The 25,564-nt window shown below is 45.3% G+C and overlaps 1 long non-coding RNA gene across 2 annotated transcripts; it reads right to left on the bottom strand.

Annotated features, from left to right (window-relative positions):
- Positions 1-1,088: 1,088 nt before the first annotated feature.
- On the bottom strand, positions 1,089-22,490 carry LOC139045693 (uncharacterized). Of its 2 annotated transcripts, XR_011504612.1 has the most exons (6): positions 22,248-22,490; positions 17,006-17,215; positions 16,775-16,903; positions 10,381-10,484; positions 8,404-8,457; positions 1,089-6,884 (listed from the first exon to the last, which is right to left on the bottom strand). It is a non-coding gene; the product is annotated as an uncharacterized lncRNA (long non-coding RNA). The 2 variants fall into 2 exon arrangements; XR_011504611.1 differs by lacking the exon at positions 10,381-10,484 and having other exon boundaries at positions 22,248-22,486.
- Positions 22,491-25,564: the final 3,074 nt, after the last annotated feature.

The following is a 25,564-nucleotide window of genomic DNA, read 5'->3' as shown; positions in this document are numbered from 1 at the left end:
AACCAACCCTCATACCAACTTCAAGCCTCCAAGTTCCCAAGGTGCTCTAGGAGATTATCAAGCTATCCATCTGGCTTCAGAATATCTGGGCATTTGAGAAAAGCTGACGAGGACATCACCAGGTGCCCCTCAACTGTTAGGAGCTTTTCTTGAGGCTAGGAGTCCTGGCCTTGTCCACCTGTGTGCCTTGGGAAAGATGCAAGTGGGCTGAGCTAAGGACAGGAAGAAAGAGGGGAGGGAAATAGGAAACAATATGCTGTCAGCATCGGGACCTCTGAGTCCCTGAGGAGGCTCCAGCTGAGAGGAGATGAACAGAGAGGGAGGGAATAGGAGAGGAGGAGCAGCCACAGCTATCCCAGGGCTTGGGTGCTGAGCTGTGACCTCCCTTTGCTGAGCAGGGCTGTTCTCTAATCACTAAGTCCTGCCTACCACTTCCTCCAGCATACACTGACCAATATGATGCTCAAATGAACCAACCCAACCGCTAGTGCTGTGCCACCCTAACTGGTGATGGTTTCCTGACTAGATATACCTTTTCCTCTCAGAGAAGTTCATAAGCCAGTGAGAAGCCACAAAGATCCAGAAACCCTAGTCAAAACCAGGCATCCTTTAAGTAAGAAGGCTGCTACAAAGGGGCTTGCGCTAGGGTAGTGGTGGAAGATATGGACAGTCTAAAGATACATTTTGGAGGTTGATCAACAGGACTTGCAATTGGATTGGATGTGAGGAATAACATCCAGAAGGCATCAAGAATGTCTCTCAGGTTTTTGCAGTTTGGCAAGTGGGTGGGTGGTGTGGCTACTGAGATAGAGAAGAATGAGGAAGGACCAGTTAGGACACATTAAATTTGGGAAACCTATTAGGTCTCTAAGTGGTTACGTCAAGTTGTAGTTGAATATATGGTTCTGGGTTTCAGAGGAGAGGAATCTTTCCCAAGTATGTCTTCCAAATTACTGCTCAAACCAGAGGGTAGTGGGGCCTGTCGGGGCCTGAGGGTCATTGTGTTCCCTGAGAATAGGAACCATAATGACACATCAGCACATCCACAGCGAAGCATCCTGAGGCTGCAACTACGCTTCATTTCACTTTTTATTCATTATTTTAGTAAATGTATGCTATATGCCAGGATCATGCCAGGTTCCAGGGGAAGAATATTGAATAAAACAGACATAGTCCCTGCCCTCTTGGAACATCAATCTAATGGAAGAAAAATGATAAAAAAAAAAAAAAATTTAAGTAAATAAAACAGAGCACAGGTTCTGAAGCCAAACTGACCTAGAATCAAATCCTGATTCAGCTGTTCATTAGCTATGAAACCTTGACATATTTCTTAACCTCTCTGTGCATTTGCAAATTCTTCTCTGTGCAGTCTTCATCTGTAAACTGGAGATAATAGTTCCTACTTCATAGCTGCAAGAATTAAATGAGATAATCATATACAGACTCAGCAGGATCTGGTGCAGAGTCAGCACCTGATAGATGTTAGCCACTATCACAGGTGCCTTGGAAGTCACAGGAGGGGTCTATTTCCAGAAAGAGCATTTGTGAGGGCCCTGAGAAGGAAGGAGCTGGATGGGTCTAGAATGAGCTAGGGTAGAAAGGCTGGATTGTACATTAAGCATGACAAGAAGTCATTGAACAGATTGGTGTAGGGGCTGGGATTGTCCCTTGTGTGCCCTTCCTGTCCCCACTGCTCATCTCTACCTGTACTTACATGCTGGGTCTAGCCCCTCCCGTGCCCAACACATGCAAGGACGGGCTTTTCTTCCAGACAATTCCTTTCCTATCTGTGAAAACTCTGCACTTTAAGGAGTGATGACAGGATGTGAAGGAGGTTAAAATAGGAGCTGAAAGCATCTGCTTTGTTCAATGGACTATTGTCTTCTCACCAGTCCCTCTCAACCTGGACTGCTCAGGAGGTGGATTTCTCACGAATAGTGCCAGTGTAAGTGTGGGCCGGAAGGACTCAAGAGCGTCCCTTGCTCTGGAGAAGATGTTTTCTCCATAGACATTGTTTTCTGAGTTCTACAGCTTGTGGGGAGAGCAGAGCTGCCCTGCCCTACGACAGCACAAAGGCTCAGGCTCCTGATGCCAATGGCGACACCTCTGGGAGGCTCCTTTCATCACTGCCTCCCAGGACTCAGCGCGGCGAGATCATCCATCACCCTTGCTCTTCCCTTCCCCGTTGCTCCTCTGACTTCTCCAGCTCAGACAGGCAGCCTCTATCTCACACCCTCAACAAAATCAAGTCAGAGGAGTCAGGGCCGTTTGAACAAGAGCTCACTGTGGAGAATTAGCAGTGAGTGACTGAAGGCCCAGGTTTGACTTCAGTGAGTGAGGCTGCAGTGACGGGTAGAGCATGCTGCTCTTTGCTCTGCAGCCAGCTCAGTCCCATTTCTTTCTTTCTTTCAGCTTTATCGAGTACATAATTGACAAATGAAATTGTGAGATATTGAAAGTATACAACACGATGATTTGATACACATATACATTGTGAAAGGATTTCCCCATCTAGTTAATTAACACATCCATCACCTGACATATTTACCCTTTCTTTTTCTTGGTGAAAACATTTAGGCTCTACTTTCTTAGCAAATTTCAATTACACAATGCAGCATTATTAACTATTGTCACCACGTTCTACATTGGATCCTCTGACCTTATTCACCTTAGAGCTGAAAGTCTGTACCCCTTTACCAACCTCTCCCTATTTCCCCCTCCCCCGAGCCCCTGGCCACCACTTTCTATGAGTCTGATTCTTTCTTTTTAGATTCCGTATATGATACCATGTAGTATTTGTCTTTCTGTGTCTGGCTTATTTCACTGTGCATGATGCCTTCCAGGGTCATTCCTGTTGTCACAAATGACAGGATTTCCTTCTTTCTTAAGACTGAATAATATTCTGGGGTGTGTGTGTGTGTGTGTGTGTGTGTGTGTGTATCACAACTTCTTTTTCCATTCACCTGTCAATGAACACTTAGGTCGTTTCCATACCTTGGCAATTGTGAATAAGGCTGCACGGAACATGGGAGAGCAGCTATCGCGTCAAGATACTGGCTTCGTTTCCTTCAGATGTATACCCAGAAGTGGGGTTGCTAGACCATATGGTTGCTCTATTTTTAATTTCTTGAGGAACCACCATACTGTTCTCCATAGAGGCTGCACCTCAGTCCCATTTCTAACACTTGGAAAGGGCACAAGTTAAAAGCAGGCTGGGTTTCAGGAAAGAAATCTTGAATAGCACAAACGCAAGAAACATCTGATATGGTAAGAAAATGTATACCTCCAAGTCATACAAAAAAACATGCATACAAGGGTTTGGCTGCCTTGGGCACACAGTACTAGAAGAAAAGTTTAAGGACAGTTGGAAGGATCAGCGGGGCACTTTTATGATTTTCGACTTTTGATCCCAGGACAATAACAGAAGGCCGTTTCTGTGATTCCAATTTTGTATTACCGCCTGTTGGACACTGTGTGTCAAGACGTGGTACGTGTGAGAGGAAACTTTTGCAAGATCATCATTGTTTAATGGAAAATTTCAGTTAATTTGAGAGAAAGATACATATTAAGCCTCAGAAAGACAGAGGGCCATTTCCAAGTGATGTACCCGTGACTCTAAGTTCACAGAACACGGATATCAGTGCCGCTTAAACAGAACGTCTTACTTGGAACAAACATTTTCAGAGGGCTTTCAAAAGAAAGGAAGGCTTTCTCGTCATTCTTAAGTCTATCACTAAATAAATGCAAGAGTGGATCTCTACCTCAACAATATAAATAAATATCCACTTTATTTATTCCTCAAGTTTCCTGGGAACTAGAGGATCCACACACTAGGAAAACAAATTAATGGGGCAATTTGATGACAGAGGTGCCAGCATTGAGACCCCTTCTGTGCATATACAGCCAGGGAACATTTCAGACACAACTGAAGGGCTCCTGCTACTTGAGGAATCAAATTCTTGGCTGGGCTGGAAAAAGAAAATGACTAGATGCCGGGGGTCAGGAGTAGGGAATGGTGATATGACAGCCCCGTCAGCCACTGGGGACCAAGGACTATCCTATAATCACATGCTTTCTGGGCTTATCTCTCCTGTGTCTGGATGGGAGAGAAGCTTGGGGCACGTCACTGCGGCAGCGGTATAATACACAGGGTCATAGGGGAGGGCCTTTGGATGAAATGACATTTCTGTCCCATTAACTTTGCGCAAGTTTCAGAGTGTGCTCTGTGGCTTAATGTAGACAAACAACTACCAGCAGTGACACGTATCTTCTCCATTCATTTTTCATTAAGAGTCCATCAGTGATTGGTCACTGTCTCCCTCTGCCATCATCCAACAAAACTCCAGTGTTTAGCCTATTCCACCTAGTAACTAAGCATGGCCAGAAAAAAAGTGGAAACCGCACTGACATGTCTTGCTTCAAATTCTCAAGTAAGACCTTGGCTCTGCCTCAAATTAGCTATGTTTTCTTTGTCGATGGACTTTGCCGCTCTTCCAGACAACTATTTCATTCCTTCTCACCTCTCTTCAAATTTCCAACAGCACTCTTCATTCTCTTTCTTAGCCCCTGAGCTTGCTTCTCAGCTCACTAACAGAAGAGTCAAAAGAGGACTTGGGCACACTCCCGTCACTTAGTCAGCCATCTTATCTGCATCTGTGCCCATATACTGCCTTCTCTCGCGCGGTAATGAGTAAGTCATCCACGCCCTAGCCTTCCGCTTATGCACAGAATCCCAGCCCCTCTCATCTGCTCAGTGACACAGTTCCTACAGTTATATCATCTCCCTCCTGCTCCATCAATTTTTTCTGCTCTACTGGATCATCCCACTATCATACAAACACTCTGCTGCACACACAACTTTATTTTTAAAAACTTCCCTGGACCTTATATCTCCACCTCTAGCTACATCTTTCTGTCCCTTTTGACAACAAAACTACCACAAAGGCTTGTGTGTACTTGCATTTCTACTTCTCCTTCGATTCTTTCTTGAATTCCCCCCAGTTTGGCTTTCAATCCCACACTCCGTCAAGATTGCTTAAGGTCTCCAATGATCTCCCATTGCCGAAACCAGTATTCATTTCTAAGTCTTCATCTAACCTAACCCATCAGGAGGATTTGACTCAATTGATCATTCCTTCTTGAAATAATTTCTTCACTTTATTTGCAAGAAGACCTCAGTGGTCACTCTTTCTCACTCTCTTCTGACCTCTAAGCATCAAAGGGCTTCAGACTCCATCCTTAGACTGCATCTTCTTCATCTGCACTCCCTCTGACTTCGTTTAGTACCTGGCTTGAAATATCTTTGTATGCTGTGGCTCCCAAATGTATCTCTCCAACCCCAAATCTCCCCTTATGCCAACCCCACATTTCCAACCACTTACTCAACATTTTATATGTCAAAATGGAACACCTGTTTTACCACCCAAACCTAATCCTCGTTATCCTCCTTCAGTTGTCTCCACCTCAGTAAATGACTTTTCCATTTTAACCAATTGCTAAAGCCAAAATCTTTAGATTCATCCTCTCTGTCTCTCACACTCATATTCAAACCGTCGCAAATTCTGTTAACCCTTCCTTCTAAATATACCCAGAATTTGACCATTGCTCAGCACAGCCACCATTATCACCCTATTACAAGCCGTCCCCGTCCCTCCCCTCGACAAGTGCAGGGGCCTCCTAACTGATAGCACTGCTTCTGCCCTCGCCCCTCACCCGCTACAGTCTGTTCTCCACACAGCCATCAGACTTTGTTAAACTAGAAGTCAGACCATCTCCCTCATCTGCTCAGAACCCTTCAGTGCTCCCTGTCTCACTCTGAGTGAGACTCAAAGGAACAACTCAATGGAACAACATGGCCTATAAGGTCCCATGTGACCTGCCCACACTAGCTCCTACCCTCCCCTCCCTGCGTTATTCCCTTCCATCTCCACTGGCCTTCTTGCTGTTCCTTAAATATGTCAAACCTGCTTGTATTCCTTTGAACTTGCTATCTCTTTGCCTGGAATGCTCTTTCTTCAGATATCCACACGGCTCACTCCCTCGCTTCCTCCAAATCTCTGCTCAAATATCACCTTCTCTGTATTAAATAGCACCCACTCCACCGCTGCTCTACACCCCTTTTCTTGCCTTACTCTCCTTTGTAGCACATGTCACCGCCTGACTTGTACTGACTTGTTCATAGAGCATCTCTTTCTCTCACTAGATTATAAGCGCCGTAAGAGGAGGGACTGGATCTGCTTTGTTTGGAGCCATAATCCTACAACCTAGAGCAATGCTTAGCACATAATAGGCATTCAATTTAAGTGTTTGTTGAATGAATGAATGAGGCCATTGCTGTGAAATATTGAGAACTCCCCTCCATCGAGATGAAAAAGACAAGAGCAGTATGTGTCGTGAGCGGTTGCTCTACCATTAGCATTTTCCATGGAAAGTCAGGTAACTATGTAGAATGTGGAGAAAGACAGCAATTTGCTAGATGCCACAGAGTCCCTCCCCCAAACCTCTCCTGCCTGGAACCCAAAGGGGGAATTTAAAGAAGTCTGAGGTTTCTGCAGTTCTTTGTGAAGAGAGCCGAGCCTGAAAAATACTGCTCTGTTCCTATTTGGGGACCCTAAAGTACCTCCAGCTGGCAGCCTTGGAGGCACCTGTTACATTTATAGTGATAAATGGTGTATGTGTTTATACAGGTCAATAAACAATTCCATAATAATGATCTAAATGACCACAATTTCAGATACTCCACAAAGGGACGGAGTCCATTAACAGGCTCAGTCATTCTGAGTTTCTCCAGAGGTGGCTCAGATTCCACAGGGCAGCTCGAGGTCAAAGGTTCTGCGTCTTCTGGGGCTAGGGTCTTAATCCACAGGGCTGCTTCTGCCTTCTTCCTGGAAAGAGGAACCAGGATGATAATTCTGGTTGATGACGATATCTAAAGGGGCCGTAAACCAACCAAACCACATCCTAGGACTAAATCAACAAAACTACAGGAATGGGGAGTGGGGTACAGCTGACTCATAAACTCTACTGAATAAAGCTAGACACCACTCAGAACACACTGGGATCTCAAGGCACTGGTTCTACTCGAAAAAGGAAGTCAGCAGAGAAAGCTGAAACAGGCCCATTTAATTCTAAGTGACCTCAGTAAGAAAAGATGAGGGATGCACCCAAGTCACATTCATGGTCTCAAAATCCAGTAATGACTAACAAACAGCCCTTCCATACACTTTTGCATCACTTAGCATGTTTAGCAGATTACAAAGCAAAATAAAAGCCTTTTGGATTTTAGAGACATACACCATCCCTCCTCTGGGAATGTCAAATGTTCAGCATATGAGGAACATTTCTATCCTGGCAAAATCAAACAAATATCTATTTTTCTAATACAGATTTAATCTATTAATGCTCTACTAATCCGACTTCTCTAAATTTTTCTCTCTCTTTTGGAGACTGAATCAGAGGCTACACAGTATATTTAATCTAGTCGCTTAAGACAGCTCCCATTCGTGTGTTCATTCTTCCACACACGCTTGCTAAGCGTGGTAAATTGGTGGCACGTTACTTGGTTCCCCTTCAGAACCGAGGCACTCACTTCCTGAGCTACCCAAAGTGTTTTGGGTACCGCAGGCTCATAGCTAAGTTCTCTTCCAGAACCACTGTAGGTGCCACCTAAAGGATGCCCCATCTTGGGGAAGCCCACATCTAATGACTGGTACACACTGGATGACAGAGGCCTGACCCCATGCCTCAATGAGGAGCAAATCCAAAGGACAGTCACATTTCCAGAGCTCCTCATGGACCAGCTGAGGCTCCTGCAGTAACTGCACTAAGCTCAGTCCTCCTCTGCCCGATTCTGCTCCCTCCCTTCCTCCCAGGTGCTGTTCTCAGTGTCTGTTTCCCAAGGAACCCCACCTAAGAGATCAAGTAACCAGGATTTTCCCAGTTCCCAGGCTAACTTCTAGGAGTACGAGATGAGTAAAACAAGGTCCCGTCCCTGTCTCAAGTAACTCACAGGCTGGACCACCAAAACATCTGAGCCATAGAAAAACAGCACTGGGAGCAAGCAACAGCACTGTTTCAGAGCCTTCACAGGGGAAGTGGCACGTGGCTTCATCCTTGACAGATGAGGTCAACGGATAGAAAACGGGGCCAAGGGAGCAACTCATCTAGGCAGATGCAATAGCATCTGCCAAGTCAAAAAGGTATGAAGGAGCCTGGCTTGCTTCAAGTTACAGTAAATCTGTCAGCGTGGCTGAGCCCAGAGTGAGGCAAGAGAGGACAGAGGAAGTGTCAGAACTGACACTCGGAGAGCAGGGTGAGGTGACGTCACTAAGGAACAATACAGAACATAAAGGCTTAGATTCTGGTGTCAGACTGCTGGGTTTGAATATCATCTCCACAACTTACCTGCAACGTGACCACAGGGGAGTTGCTTAATCTTCTAAGTCTCAGTTCCCTTATCTAAAAATGAACACAAAACTATTACCTACCTCATAGATGTTGTTGTGGAAATTTAATGGGATAATGCACACGAAGGGCTCAGTACAGAACCAGGCTTAGCATTTCAAAAATTTGTCTCAAGAAAATCGTTAGCTATTACAGGCTTTCTCTCACAGGTGATGGGAATTATGAAATAATCATAATCAGAGTTGCACTCTTAGAAAATAGCTCTGGTGAGGTGTCACCTTTCTAGAGAAGACAGGTTTGAAGCCAAGAGCCGGGCCTTGAAACACAGGCAGTGCACACAGAGTAGGAGGAGGGCCTGTTTAAGGGGCAGCCTGAGCAGCAGCAGCAAGAAAGGCAGGACAGAAGTCAGGACAGGCTGCTCGGAGAGCCAGAGGCCTGCGAGGAGGAGCAGAGGCCCATTCTGAGTAGTTCAGACCAAGGATAGAAGCGAAAGCTCCGAGAGCTCAGTGTGTGGCATTCCAAGTGCCGCCACAAGACAAGCCGTGCAAAAATTCCTAAAAACTGAAATGCTTGTTGACTTTATTCATTCAAAGACTACATCCCCAAGATTCTATATTTTCAAATCCTATTCTCAAAAGTATGTCCCTTACTTACTCCCTAAGATACACCTCCCACCACCCCCAAAAAACTGTTAACATTGAGATTCTCAGACCAGGAGAGTATTAATGGACAGTGATCATAGGAATCTGAAAAAATATATGTTTAACTCAGCCTCTGGATAATTTAAGGCAAGTACCTATATCCAACCTACTTCTAGAAAATGAAGATTAAAGTTGAAAGCCAGGCCAGGAATACTGATCAATCGGGTCTCAGAATATAGAACAAGGACTAAATTAAAGCTTTATTAAAACCATGAGGAGCCGGCCTGGTGACGCAGCAGTTAAGTGCGCACGTTCCGCTTCTCTGCGGCCCGGGGTTCGCCAGTTCAGATCCCGGGTGCAGACATGGCACCGCTTGGCACACCATGCTGAGGTAGGCATCCCACATATAAAACAGAGGAAGATGGACACGATGTTAGCTCAGGGTCAGGCTTCCTCAGCAAAAAAGAGGAGGACTGGCAGTAGTTAGCTCAGGGCTAATCTTTCAAAAAAAAAAAAAACATAATGAGATATTACTATACATCCACCAGAATGGCTAAAATTAAACATACTGACAACACCAAATGTTGACAAGGATGCGAAGCAACCAGAACTCGCATACTTTGTTGGTGGAGTGTAAAATGTTAAAATCACTTTGGAAAAAATGTCTGGCAGTTTCTTACAAAATCAAGTCGACACATACTCCGTAAGCTAGAGATTCTAATTCTAGACATTTATACAAGAAGATAAAAACGTATGGCCACAACATGACTTAAACAAGAATATTCATAGTAAGTTTTTGAAGACTATCCAACAACAGGAAACAGCCCAAGCTCAAAAATGGAAGAATGGAAGAACGCACTGTGGAACATTCTTCCATATCTATACAGTGGAATCCTACTTGGCAATAAGAAGCAACAAACTACTGATAGAGACAACAACATGGAAGAACCTCAAGAACATGCTGAGTGAAAGACAACTTACAGAAACGGAGTTTAGTGTGTGAGTCTGTTTAGACGAAGTTCTGGAACAGGCAAATCAAATCTAAGGTGGGAGATGATCAGAGCAGTAGTCTCTTCTGAGGGCACAGAGGTGGTTGTCGACTAGGTAGTGACGTGAGGGAACTTTCTGGATGATGCCAAAGTGTCCTATCTTGATAGGGGTTTGGGTTACACATGAATGCATTTGTCAACTCAACGAACATATGCTAAAGATACGTGCATTTCATTATATGTAAGTCTTACGTTTTAAAAAACTGTTTGATGCACCCAACACAGGAGCACCTAAATAAATAAAGCAAATATTTTAAAAAAAAAAAAGAAAAAACTAAGGCCGATACCGTGGCCTAGCGGTTAAATTTGGCGTGCTCCGCTTTGGTGGCCCGGGTTTGGTTCCTGGGTGCAGACCTGCACCACTCATTGTCAGCCATGTTGAGGCAGTGACCTGTGTACAAAATAGAAGAAGATTGGCACAGATGTTAGCTCAGAGAGAATCTTCCTAACCAAAGAAGAAAAGAAAAGGAAAGGAAAAATTGAAAACAAATATTGGAGTCTGGTTAGTGGTACACATAACAAAGTAATTAGGGGAAAGGGTACAGATATCTGCAATTAACTTCAAAATGTGTCAAAGACACGGCAGACTGATGGATAGCCGTCTGATAAAGCAAGAATCCCAACATGTTAATAGCGGAAACTAAGTCTGGGTATACAAGTGTTCACTGTAAAAATCATTCCACTTTAATGTATGTTTTGAAATTTTCGTAATAAAATGTTGGAAAAGTGCTTTTATTTATAAGAGGTGAATTCAAGTCAAAGGAAGGAGTGGTCAGCCTCACAGCTGGCACAGCCTGTTTATCTGTGTGGGTCAGATGCTGACTGGAAAGTGAGGACCCTGGATAGAAGTGTAGGGAGGAGGTGGCAGGGATGCGTGGAGGCACGAGGTGTGAATATGTCAGTACAAGGTTTCCCTTTCTTGCTCCATCAAATATTCGGCAAACCGAGTAAAATCCACCCCAACGTTCTGTGCTAGACCGCGTGCTTCGCCATTAGCTTGGAAACTTAGATCTCGCAGACAGTCTATGTGCAGCTAAAATGAATACACGAGCCCGCAGGTCAGCGGGCCGCGCTACTGTCACGCCCTTTGCGGCGGTGAGCAGTAAGTGGTCTGCACATGCAGAGCAGAGGGGGCTGGGGCATCTCCCTCCTTCCTGTGGCACAGACAGGCAGTGCCACTGTGAAAACAAACAAACGGATCCGTGGGGCTGGGGCCTGTTTGCCTAGTGCCTGGCTAAGCCCCCTGCCCTCTGATCCCCGATGTTTGTGGAGCCTGCACTGCTGTCTAGCAGCAAGGTCTATTTTTCTCTCCCATGGCGTAAGTGGACACAGCTGTCCGGGGCTGATTTATAGGAGGAAGTCACCAGTAGGAGCCCCGGAGGCTCTCACAGCCCCATGGCTTCACTTCCACTTCCCAGTTCACCGCAGCCACGAGAACTCCGGGCGGGGGTGGTGGGGTGCCCAGTAAGCTGGATGGTGCCGGGCGTTATCCTTCTGGGAGACGCGCCCCAAAGAAGCCCCCGAAGGCTGCCAGGCTGGTTGTTTTCTCCACCGCTGATTGAATTTAGATCCTGTTTGGCGAGCACATTTCCATCCCTCTTAGTCCTGAGCTCTAGAAAAGTTATTTCTAGGCTTTTTCAAGGGAGGGGGGAAGGGTGGGGTTTGGGATAAAAACGGAAATTTTTTCTTCGGTTTATTGAAGTAACACTCTTACACGTTTCTGTGTTTTAGTGGGATCAGCCCTGATTGTAAACACACACAGAAGGGTACAGAGTATCTGTGTCTACACAGAAGGCACTTTCCGTCCATTATTGTGTGCAATGCTGGCCGTGGCCTGCAGAATAGGAAGTATCATTTCCTGTTTACTGATGCCAAAGCTGATGCCCAGACAGGTTACGTGATCTTCATAGACTGTCAGTTGGAAAGCCGTGGAGCTCTCCGTGTGACTCCAAGTCCGCAGCGCTGGGAGAGACGGCCCACCATTCAGTCTAGGAGACTCACCACTTTCACCTGGGCTGTTTATTTCGTACCCATGTTAGAAGCCAGTACAGGCAATCCTCACCATGGCCAGCTCCCTGAGGTTTCTCTCTCAGGCTGAGCTTAAAGGGCCAATAACCTTAATAGCAGCGCTGGGGCAGGCTTCAGAGAAATTCTTGTGAAAGTAGGGTCATAGACCCTTATTCTACCTGGTGTATTTATTTTCTTAGACACATCGTGGTTTATCAGCATCTTCAGAAAACCAGAATGTGCATGCGCACGTGTGTGCAAACACACACACACACACCAGGGTAACTCCAGGCGCAGTGAAATATTACCACCCTGGGGTGTCTTCCATGTACTGAATTCTATCTCCACAACTTAGACAAAGTTTTTAACTTTCTCCTCTCTTCAACATGCCCCAGAGGAATACATGAAAGAGACCCCTCCAACTTTCCCAAAACACACCGCTCTCAAACGCCAGCCACCTCTTTGTCATCGTATGTCATGAACTACGCAGCCAGTCTGAAACGCAGAGAAAGCTGGCCATGACTGTTTTTTACCTCCGTAGTTTCAGCAGCGTTCTGATCACAGATTAAAATAACACCGAGAAAACTTGAGGCCATCACGAAGCTAGCCCAAATTGTGAATGAGCTGCAATTTATCTCCCAAGTTTGCCCCCGCTAAAGCTTGTCAGTGTGTCCTTAATCCCCACTGCCGCACTGCTGTCCCTCAAATCCCAGGACAAATCCAAGGCCAGCCCTGTCTAGGTCATGACCCTGGAAGGCCTAAGTAGCTCTCCAGCGCTTCCTTGAGCACCAAATAAGGGGATTATATATGTTTTAATCTTTCTTTTTTTTCCGAGGAAGGTTAGCCCTGAGCTAACATCTGCTGCCAATCCTCCTCTTTTTGCTGAGGAAGACTGGTCCTGAGCTAACATCCATGCCCATCTTCATCTAGTTTATATATCAGACGCTTGCCACAGCATGGCTTGATGAGCAGTGCGTGGTGCCCAGGATCTGAACCAGCAAACCCCGGGCCACTGAAGCAGAATGCGTGAACTTAACTGCTACGCCACTGGGCCAGGCCCTGTTTTAATTTTTTTATATATAATTTATAGCCTTAATATATAATTTAATTCTTACCACCACCCTGCAAGGCAGATATCATGATCATTTTATAGATGAAATCCCTGAGGCCCAGAGAAGTGAAGTCATATATGCAGGAGCTGGTGGTGCCAAGATTCACACCCAGGTCTGTCCCTGTCCTAAATGAATGGAGTAACCACAGTGCAACACTCCACACCCAGGCTCCTCACTGCCACACTTTGCTTCTTCCTAGAGATTTCCTTTCCCCTCTGCTATGTATGAGTGTTCACTGGAGAATGTGGGAGGAGCTGAAAGGACAGGCAGGTGATAAGCGTGTCTCTGCAACAGACAGGGGCCAGGAGGTGACTGCTTGACTCAAGCGGATGGAGAGAAGGAGGAGTCTGTGAGCTAACACAGATTTCTAGTGATGGCCTGTGACAGCCCATCTCTTCACAAACACTGCCAAGTGGTAAACCCTTACCAACAGAAACACTCTAACTGACAGTGTGCTCTTCATCTGGCCCACAGGTGTATTTTCTTGAGTTTTCTAATTGAACTAAATTTCAAAATTTAAAAATGAGATTTCTCATTAAAATTCCAATTTCCAGTTTCTCTTAGGAATCAGAAGATTTGGCAAGACAGGGCTCACGTTCCCAGATAGCCACATCCCACTGAAGTGACAGTAATGGCTGTTGGCCAGTACCCACATTCTCCAGTTTCCCAAAGTCTCCACCACTCCCTAGTGTTTCCCAGATACTCAGCCCACTTAACTTATTTTCTGTTCCCAAGAGCTTTTGAATGGTGATCTCTGCATATATACCGAGAAGCATATATGGTCATGTGTTGCTTAACGATGAGGCTACGTTTTGGGAAATGCATTGTTAGGTAATTTCGTTGTTGTGTGATCATCACAGAGTGTACTTACACAAACGTAGGTTGTGTAGCCTACCACACACCTAGGCCACGTGGTACTAATCTTATGGGACCACTGTCATATATGCAGTCCATTGTTGACTGAAATGTCAGCATGCGTGCATGACTGGATTCACTTGACAAGAATTTTAGCCCCTTTACCTGCAAGGCATAAGCTGCTACAAGGGATCCGAGAATATGATATGGCTCCTGCTTCCCAGAGAGGGTGGTCCGGCAGGAGGGTAAGTGAACATGCCCACTAGGACGTCAGCTCCACAGGGCAGGGACTATGCCTGTTTTGTTCACAATTGTCTCCAGCACCTAGAAGTACTGGGCATACAGGTACCCAATATATACTGTTGAACGGAAGGAAGGAAAGAACAAAGGAAGGAGGGAAGGAGGGAGGGAGGGAGAGCGGCAGTCAGGCTGCTTCAGTCCCTTTTAGAACATTACGTGAGAGATGAGAGGGAGTCCGGCACACAGGGCAGCCAATGATTCAGGCCACAGAGAGGAAAGGACACCAAGTGCTCTAGAAACACAGAGGAAAGATATTTCCAGGAGGGATGACCAGGGCAGGCTTTTTGGAAGAAAAGAAGTTTGCTGAGTGTTTAGAACATTCCTAATATAGAAACGCTTTCCCTGTCTTTGGTAACCTGGACTGCCTTGTTGAGATTGCCTCATCCCAGAAGAGGAACCCCAGGTCTAAACCCCATGCCCTTCCCGGAGAAGCCGCCTCGTCAGAACAGACTCTGGCTGGAGGGAACATTGGCTCAGACGGAGGGTCACAGGGGCAGCCAGACCATGAGCCACCGCAGTGGCAGTCTGTGCAGAGAAGCCCACTCTGGTCCTGGACTCCAGAGGCAGGAGCAGGAGCTGCCTTTATTTCAAAGTGGGGCTGCACAAAGCTCCCAATTTAGTCCAGTGAAGTACACTGATCCCAGACTTTGATTGTTCAGTGGGCAATTACCCTGTGTCACCCTGAGCCACTCAGTGACCGACACAGCCCTGTAACCCCGCTCCCTGCAGCCTGGCCCGCTATAGCTTTCTCTCACAGAGCCTTACTCTCTCTCCCCAAGGTAGGAGAGCAGCAGTCTGTTCAATCTCTGAGATCCTGATTCAACTCCAGCAACACACTGGGCTTTCCTGAGGCCTCCTGGTAAGAAGACACTGCTTATCTCCATTAACCTCTGACCCAGCTAAGATGAAACAGCTCCCATCTGCTGGCCTGCTGCCCTCCTCCCTGAACTAAAGCTAAATAAAGTGTGGGGGTGGGGGCAGGGACCTGGAGTGGCCCCATCCCCAGGGAATGACTGTCTCCTCCCCCCTGGGTATATACAGCCCTGAGCCTGTTAATAGATGATGCTTTGGGAACCCCTCCAGGTGGCCTCTGGGTTAAGAACTACATCTGGAGGAAGCAGTGCCTCCTAGGAAGATGGAAGGGCCATAAACCCTCAAAGACTGTCCATTTGATTTATGTGATAATAATGGGAATGTTAATCTCCAAAGGCAAAGCCATTCATCCAAAATTCCAACCTCCTGGGTCCCCGCACCTGACTTAAGGAGAACAGCCACCCCTCACCGGCTGCTCCTGTGGGCCAGGCAGTTTACACAGGCTCCATTTAATCCTCATCGCCAGCTAGAGAGCTCTGTGCTGTTAGGATGCTTGTTTTAAAGATGGGGAAACAGAAGCTCGGAGACACCAAGTGAGCTGCCCAAAGTCACAGCTAACAGGCGATGAGTTGTTTACTAGCGAGAGTGGCCCAGCTGAGAAGGCACCCCGTGTCCCCTCACGCCGTTCACGCCCCCAACAGTTACACTGGGGGGCGCCTATTCAGAAAACAAGTCCAGTTCACCCAGAGGCTACAAATGATACTGCTCTTGGGTTCTTTGATTCGAATCTTAATTTACAGAGCAGCAGAATGGCAGATGCGGCCTTGTCTGCTCTCTGAGAACTATGCTCTACTCCGCTTAATACTAGGTGCCTACTAAGTTTCAGGCCATGTTAATCAATGCAACGCCAACTGTATACAATACTACAGGAGGCATTACCAAGTGTTAGACAGATGAGGGTATGTTTGTATCTTTCCCTGGAATCTGTGGATTTTAATTCCCACAAGCAATAATTGTCTTTGAAGATGATAAGCAGTGATAGTATGAATTAAATTAACTCAAATAAAGAGAAATCATAGTCTTTTTTTTTTTAATGGTCTGCTGGTCAGTGCAGTTGGCCAGTCAATGGACTCCAAATGAAAGGAAACAGCCGATTCAGGTGGCAGGCCAGAAATTTGAGACCATAAAAGAAGCCTTTGTAAAAGACAATGATTAAGATAAATGTAGTGAGGGGTCCCTGAAGAGTCCCTCAGGAGTAAACTGTGTCGTAGTTGTTTTTATATTCCTAATGCCTGATATGTAATATATGCTGAATGAACGAGCAAATGAATGAATGAATGATTTACAGGCTTTTCCACAGGGAGGTATCTCCTGAGACATGCCACAGCTGGGGTGGGGGGTTATTGTGCCAACTGCAGAGGATATAGCAACCTTAAATAACTCATCAGGAAAAAATAACCTGGGAGGACTTTCTTTGTAGCTCCGTAGGTAGGTTGACATATGTTCTCTCATTTAATACAACAAGCCTGTGAAATCTGTATTGTGCACATTTTACAATGAGGAAACTGGGGTTCATAGAGTTTAAGTGACTTACCAAAACAGAGCAAGAAAGCGGGGAAGCCCCGATCCAGACCCAGATGTCTGGCTCCTCAGCCACTCCCTTTCCTCCCCCGCACCCTGAAGGAGTCCGTGTTTCCCAGGATGCTGCAGCCGACCTCCAACTCTGGGGAAGAAAGACGAATGGCAAATAACTTTGCACAGACAAGAACTATAACCACTTAAAATGACGGTGAGGACACTTGGTGTCTAAACTGAAGTTCCTCACCTTGTTTTGAAGATTTCAAGGCAGCAGAGAGAGGGGTGGGCACATCCCTGTTCTGCAGGCTGCCCGTTAAGCGCACAATATCTGGAAAAGCAGAGACGAGGCGCCCGGGTAACCTCCTCACTCCCAGATTCTCGCCTCTAAAGCTGGTGAGCAGATCCCCTCATTGTTCTGCACACTGGCCCCTCCACCGGAGGCCCTCTCCACAGGAGGCTACACAGAAGAAATAAATGTGAAAATAAATGCAAACTGGCATTATTGCTGTTTGTTTATGTGTTTAAAGAACTGAGGACTATTAGGAGGGTACGGATGGGGAAAAAGGTTGAAAGGACATTGTTTAAAAAGATGCCTGTAATTTTCCTTAAATTCAGATCAACTACACTATCTTTAAATTCCTTCTTCTAGCTAATCTAAGTTGACTATAAAAGCAGACAAGTTTGAACTATTAGTCTTGAACATAAATTAATGAAAATATTTAATTGTGTGGACTTTATTGACTGATGCCTAATTCACTGATTGCATAATTTGTTTGTAAAAATCTCCAACGTCCAATGCAAATGGAGTTTTAATTGGCCTATAATTGAGCTTTGCAGATAACCAAATTCTTCTGGGGCAGGGTGAAATAAAGGGGATGCCAGAGGGGCAAAGTTTCCTAAAAATCTTTCCGTGTGCATAAATTTTTCCCAGTCTGGTGTGCTTTCTGAACCATTTCCTACCCTTTCCAGGTGGAGCAAAGACTCATCTGAAGAAGGAAACAAGGTGTCAAGACTCCTCACTGAGAGTCAGCTCTTCCACCGTCTGCTCTCTGCTTCCCCTGTGGTGAACATATTTGCTGGACCAGAAATCGAGACACGTGGTCTGGCCATGAAAAAATGAAATTGAGACTGTTCCAGAAAATCTAGGACATATGTTCTCCAGAGCTGTGGCAACATGGGACTATGTACACAGTATATGCCTAATAAATGCCTGCACTGAAAATCACAGCAGCATTCCAAAGGCATTCTGAATTTTCTTCAAAAATCTTATCCGCAGCTAGGTTTTTTCTAAATCCTGAATTCTTTTTTTTTTTTTCTGCTTTATCTTCCCAAACTCCCCGTACTTAGTTGCAGGTCCTTCTAGTTGTGGGATGTGGGTCGCCGCCTCAACGTGGCCTGACGAGCAGTGCCATGTCCGCGCCCAGGATCTGAACCCTGGGCCTCTGCTGCGGAGCACGCGAACTTAACCACTTGGCCACGGAGCCAGCCCCCAAATCCTGAATTCTTACGTGTCCCAGGACTATGCTGATTTGCTATGTGCCTTTTCCTGGTCCATTTAACTTCACACGATTTTCTTTTTAAGATTAAAACTAAATTTAAAACCAAAACCTGAGAGCTCTGATTTAAGTCCTGGGAACTTTAAAATATGGTTAAAGATGTAATATATTCTTTTCCACTTGAAAAGTAAATAAGCAATTTGATAAGTAAAGTGCTACTCCAAACCCATCACAACAGTAGAATGCTCCCAATGAAGGATTAACTGTTGGTTTGTTTAGATAAGAAATACATCTAGTCGAAATCAAGCTGCAATTACAGGACTTCAAAGCAAACGATTTGGCTCAGCGATGTTGGTTCTAATCTCACATCAAAAGCAGCTGTATCATAGTTGGCTTATGAAAAGAAAACAATTCTTTTCAACCAATATGAAGCATGGGAAAACAAGGATAATATTTCTTGAAAACTTCAGAGAAACAAAGAGTGTCACTCTGTGAAACACACATGGCATTTCAGAATTTTTTTTAAATGTAAGCTGTCTGGAGACATTGCACTCCATGAAACGAGAACAGGTGTGAAACCCAAAGGAGAACACCCATTTTCATTTTAAGACTTACACAAAAGCATATTAATGAGAGAAATTACCGAAGCAAAGATCTGTCCTGGACACTTGGGGATGGGGAGACAGAAGAGAAACAACGTGAAGCAGCTAAAATCCTAAAATTAACCCAAACAATCCCATTCTCTCGCCTGCAAAGTAACAGCACTTCTCAGACCTTAATGCAAAACCAGTCACATGCAGATTCTGGTTCTGTAAGTCTGGGCTGGAGCCTGAGAGTCTGCATTTCTAACAAGCTTCCAGGTGATGCCGCTGGTGCTGGTCCCTGGACCACAATCTGAGCAGCAAGGATGAGAACTTTTGACCTCTGAATCCCATACACCCATCACTGCTTGCCAAAAGCCAGCAGCCTTAACTTGATAAAACGTGGCACAGTCTGCAGCTCTGAAGGGGGGTAAGGGGTATTTTCATGTGTTAAATGACCTCCCTTAGAGACAACACAACAATATAAAACAAAACAAAACCAGAATTTCAATGGCAAAGATCAGCTCATCAGGAGCATATCATTAGAGAGATTTAGATAAAAGGCAGTTGAAGCAGGGTGAAGAGTGTGTGGGGCTTTTAACTGAAGCTTTGATTTCCCTGCAAGTTTGATGCAGAGTCACAGAGGAAGGGTGGTGGAACCAGTTGGTGGCCAAAGTCGTTATCAGTTCTGACTTTGAGAGATTGAAAGCTCAGTGTGAGTTTGTGCCTCAAACAACTGACTTGGGGTTGGGTTCAGCATACTTGGTGAAGATTTGGGAATGAAATGAGGAATTATTGAGTTATTGCTGAACTAAAGGTGATGTTTTAACATCCTGGTCCTTAGCCTTCTCCCACAGCCTCCTCATCTGTATAATAACACACTTTCCAAGTATTATTGTGAGAATTAAAATGAGTTCTCTTAAAACAGTTGAAACAGTTCCTAACCCACAGCAAGCACCGCATAAGTGTAAGTTATTATTATTATTAGGCTTACATTACATTGATTTGGGATATCTGGGAATCTAGTTTCCACACAAAAGGGTCATCAGCCATAAAAATATATGGTACCTCACTGGGAAAGTCGACCATTGAAAACAGTATATTAATTTAAAACTGGTGACTGTCACTCAGCAAGTAGATACTACTTTTCAGGGATTGACATTTATAGGGGGAAAAAATGTTAGTACCTCATTCCTCGCTTAACACAGAAATAGTAAAATGAAAAAAATAATCTGACAAGAAGACATTAGGCCTAGATGACTTTCAGAGAAATAGATGATTTTTCAACCTCCAATGGACACACTCTTACTCTAAGAACAATAAACAAAAACAGCCATTAAAAAAAAAATCAACATTTGGTTGCTGAAACAATAAAAGAAAACAAACAGCAATAATAAAATCAAATGTTCCCAACAATCCCCAGCTAACGCCCGCACTAGCCAGTGCTAGGAGTCAAAAGAGAGCATGGCTTTGCCATGGCAGTAATATTCCATTTTTCAAGAGAAGAACTGTTTGTTAATTAAGGAAAATGTTGGCATCACTTTACTATAGAAGGTTCTCCCGGGTATTTGCCTTGGTCATTGTAACTCTGAGCTCCAAATTTCAGAAAAGTCATTGATCAAAATAATGCCTTCTTGCCTCAAGGAGAACTCCTTTCCAGTGAGAAGAGAGATCTGGAAAGTGAATATGACATAAAAGAGAACTGGGCTAGGAAACTTTGGAGACCCTCTAGCATGACCTCAACGAGGGCAGGAGTTTCATCTGTTTGGATCTCCACAGTGGCCACAGCACCTAGGACAGTGAATGAATGAGGGAGCCTAGTATGTAAGTCTGACCACTGGCTTCACCTCCCTCATTGGCCAATAGGGAGCTAGAACCAAACATGGTCATTAACCTCCTTCCACCATTAGCATTCCAGGATTCTGATTGCTATTCCATGTGGAAGAAATTTCACTGCATATGCCTTCATAAAGCCTAAATAAATACTAGATTACTCTAGAGATTGGCTTCCTGTACATGGTACAAGCAAGACAAACAGTGCTGGTCCCTGTGATGACCACTTTCCACAGACAAGAGATATTCAGGTCCATTTTTAGGCTGGACAAGTGGGAGCCTCCTGCTGCTGGGCTTTCTATGCTAACTTGTGCCTGAGCATATGAAATGTTTGGCTGACTCTCTGAACAAGCCTGGACTTCTCAAAACCTTGAGCATCTTTTTCTCCCGGCCAAAGAGGCTGACCCCAAGTAAAAGCCCTAATCCAAGGAATTTCTCAAAGGGTGCTCCTCTGCTGAGAGCCAAAGACAGCATCCCAACCAGTCATGGAATCTCTCCGTGCGCACATCGCTCCTGCAGCGAGTCCCAGAAAGCCTTCCCCAACCCCTCCGACTACCCAGGTCCCCACCTCATGAATGCCCACACCCTGTACTCCTCCTGCACAGTGCTTAGCCCAAGGGAAACTTCACAATTTTGTCATTATTTGATTATGCTAGACTCCAGCTCCATGGGCCCACAGTCTACGTCTGCTGTTGTTTACCGTTGCCTCTTCAGCATTTAGCACAGTACCAGGGACATACCAGACACCTAGTAAGTATCAAATGAATGAATGAATGAGTGAATGACTTAAGTGGTCAGCTTGACTAAGATAAAATGGGAAATTCCTGGGACATCTAAAGATTCCTCCTAATTTTAATACCAGGAACAAAGCCCTGTGAACTTTGTAAAGAACACTAATAAGAAAGGCAATTTCCAAATCAATGGTGCATCCTCACTGAAATAGAATCCCACATGCTGTGTACCATGTACAGATGCGTGGCCCACACCATGCAGAGTAACAGTGAAAACAGGCACCTTAGATCCTTTCTGATCTGGGTTCAAACCTTGGCTTTTCCACATAACAGTTCTGTGACCTTGGAGAAATCACTGAATCTCCCTAAGCCTCAATCTTCTCATCTATAAAACAGGATGGATTCATGGGGTTGTTGGAAAGATGAAATGAGAATTCATATAAAGTGTTTTGCAAAGTGTGGGGAAAATGAGGAGTGTTCAGAAAATGTTAATCCTTCTTAAATATGATTTATCATGTCCTAAAATAGACGGTGGCACCCATGTGGCCCACAGGAAACACTCAAAAGGAATGATTCTCAAATATTTTCAATCCTATGACCATTCCCACACCACAAGCTCATCACATCTGGAGCTTGCTGTTTTGGTTTTGATAATCCTGCAATTAAGCGAGGAGTATCTTAAATGAAATATCACAAATAAATCGTTAGCTTACACTAGAAAGAGAAACTGAGACATTCTAAGAGGAGGCATGAGCCCCCAGCCAAGGCCGCCTGAGCACCCCAGTCTGTGAGCTGCACCCTAGAAGAACAGTGAGGCGATCCGATCCAGAGGTCAGGAGGCCACTTACCTGTACTCCGGCTTCCCCAGCAGGCCCCAGGGCCCCCACAGATACTGCTCTCCTGATATCACACCTCCCAGTGTTCATTTGCATCTGTTTCTGGGACAACGTGACAGCTCAAACCGGATCCCATCTCTATCAACTAGAATGCAGCGAGTTTGAGGGTGGCAAGATCAGCCAACTTCAAAGGTTAAGAGAACTTGATAAGCCAAGGGCAGGGGTGGGAATATTTATTTAAAAGCTTACAGTGCCTGAAACATTCCATTTGAGCTCCCTCATCCCCCCACCTTCCTTTCCCTTGACCTTTCTGCGACCCTCTCTCAGTTCTTGAAGCTTCTTGTCTTGGGTCAGCTGCATTCCCATCCAGAATACCATTTTTTGCCTAGTTAAGGTTCCAGAGATACATCCCGCTCCTCCAGGTCCCTTGAGGGTTTAAAAAAAGGAGATCAACATTTACATTGGTAAAATACACTCAGCTGTGGGGAGGGTTTAATCTTTTTTACAACCGTCCCCTGCAGCTGTGCTGTCTGCCTTCCCAACCCCCCCCCCCGCCCCCCCACTGGCCCTCTGCCTTCCTGGAAATAGCTCTCCCCAAGAGCTGGGACACGTGAGCCCAGCCTTGCTAAATATAGTTAAACTGAGATCTTGGACGTCCCATAACCAGATGGGATAAGTTCAGTGAGGTTCATGGATCCAGGAAAGGAGAGGAAGGAGTGGAAGAGGGGACCTCACGGAGATAGAGCCACAGTGAAGGAGCCGTGTGCTCAGGGCGGTGCCCACACGGGGAGGCGCTGGGTCAGGCAGAATGGGAAGTTTCTTTGGCGGGGGCGGTGGAGCCGGAAAGAGTTGTTCCTGACCTTCCTCCCTGGAACGACCAAACTAACCTCCTACAGGCTTCCCCCTCCTTTTTATTGATTCTTTAAGAACATGCAGTAAATAAAGGATGAATCAGCCCAAAGTTCCTGGGCAACCATTCAGGTCCAACTGGGCCCCCTTCACAAGTAGAAAGAAGAAAACAAGAACAAGAGAGAGAAATGGTTTGTTTAAGAAAAAAAATCCCTTAAAAATACAACCTTAAAGTCACTCAGAGGTCTGCTTTGAATACGCTTCAGGAGGAAAGGAAACCTAGCATTACAAAAACAAATTTTCTTTCACGAAGCTTAGAGGTGGCCCTCACATTATCCGGAACAGAATTCCACATTATTACCATTCAAAACCCTACGTGCTCGCCTTTAGATTCTGCATCATGACCTGTATTCTCCTGTTCTAACAGTGAGGTGTGGTTTGCTGCGTAACCCCGAAGGAGTCACACAGTGATGGAGGAAAGATTAAAGCACAGTGTGCAGATGATGAGACAGGTGAGCAACAGAAAGACGGATAAATATGCAGTGGCATATCCATACAATGTAAATTACAGCAGTTGAAATATTACGGACTACATTTTTCAACATGAATAAATCCCCAAACATGATGTTGAACAAAATCATCAAGATATGGGAACCGTACTGTCGATGCTATTTATATAAACTACAAAAGCATGCAAAACTTGACTATGTACTATTTATGGATAAGAGCATACGTTTATGGATACATATGTCAAGTACACAATATGCAAAAAAGTGATGAATGCCGAATTCAGAGTAGTGGTTTCCTCAAGGGAAGAAGGAAGCGGAAGGAGTACTCAGGGCACTTCCCCTGAACCTGTATTGTTTTATTCCTTCTAAAAGTGGTGTAAAAGGAAAAATAAAGATTAGAGGAGCTGAAATGAGTAACAGTGTTCATTACAGTTTTTTAATGCTTTACTGCATGCTTGAAACCTTTCATCATAGAAACAGTCAGGATCTCAGACAAGAGTCTGCATATGAAAGCCAGTGTACAACTTTGGACGCCCACTGAATTCGTCACAGGGCTCCCCACACTTCCTCAAATATCTGGAAGGACTGCACGCAGGGCCTCAGGCCCAAGAGACTATCTCCATCCCAGCACAGTCCTAACCAGCCTTCAGTGGGGAGTGTTGAGGCCAGAAGACTGACTCCATTCTTTTGTGTGTGTGAGGAAGATTGGCCCTGAGCTAACATCTGTTACCAATCTTCCTCTTTTCGCTTGAGGAAGATTGTTGCTGAGCTAACCTCTGTGCCAATCTTCCTCTATTTTATGAGGGATGCTGCCACAGCATGGCTTGACGAGTGGTGCTGGGTCCGTGCCGGGGATCTGAACCTGTGAACCCAGGGCTGCTGAAGTGGAGCGCACGGACTTAACCACTGCACCACCAGGCCAGCCCCCCTGACTCCCTTTTTAAGGCTCTTGTGAAATCATTTCACCCAGAGGATTCACAAAAAAGCAAGCATAAGGTATCTAAAAGCTTCCGTTAGGAACTCTGAGGAAGAAATGGAATTTAACAAGCCTCCTTCAGACTAAACATGGACGCTTGCAATCCTGGTCTTTAACTATCAATTCCACTCCTGGGAGAGAGGACATCTGGCTCTTGCCCCAGCTCTGATGCTGGTGAGCTACGTACTCTCGGGCAAGACCGTTTGCCTCTCGGGGCCTAAGTTACTTCACTTGGGGCTAGAAGACCTCGAAAATCTGAGCTTTCAGAGTCTATGGTCCTAATCTGAGAATGAGGAAGACAGGGCAGATGTGGATGGATGACAATAACTACCTCCCCATCACAATTTACTCTAGGGGTGCTGGCAGCCCTGTACCCAGCTCCAGCCCCCAAACAGACACCCTGTCTCCCTCATAAGGCTTCTCTCACTCAAATCCCCACATCCAACACTCCTTCAGGTTAAATGCTGCATTAAAATGCAAATGACACCTGGGACCAAAATCACACTCTAGCCTCAGCAACAGCCATTGTCTCTCAATTCACACACAACCACTTGTAACATAGATAAGAAAACTTAAGTGATTTGCTCAAGATAACACAGTTCTTAAGTGGGAAACCCAGGTTTCAAGGCCAAATCTTCAAAATTTCAAGTTTACACAAAACAATTACACAGAGTAGCCTTACAGGGAAGAGAATCCCAAAAGAAAGCAAGAGTTAGTGGGCAGGGAGGTAAGTTAAGGGGCACTAGGTCTGCAGGCCAGGCGACAGCAAGGGGAACTGGAGAATCCTTCGTCTTACTTTGTCGTTTGCATAAGGCTAGTTCGCTTCATGAATTTATGGGTTTTGATATTATAAAGATTGACGTGGGGCTGAAAACAAGCTAGAGGTGGGCAAGACTGTTATTGCACACCAACCCTTTTCCTCTCCAAAGCTTCCTGCCACAGGCCAGCTGGAATGTAAGTGTGCAGCCAGGAGATGTGATTTGTGTCCATCAACG

Source organism: Equus asinus, chromosome 7, assembly GCF_041296235.1.
Source record: "Equus asinus isolate D_3611 breed Donkey chromosome 7, EquAss-T2T_v2, whole genome shotgun sequence".
Classification (NCBI taxonomy): Eukaryota; Metazoa; Chordata; class Mammalia; order Perissodactyla; family Equidae; genus Equus; species Equus asinus.
This window is presented reverse-complemented; position numbering and strand designations above follow the sequence as displayed.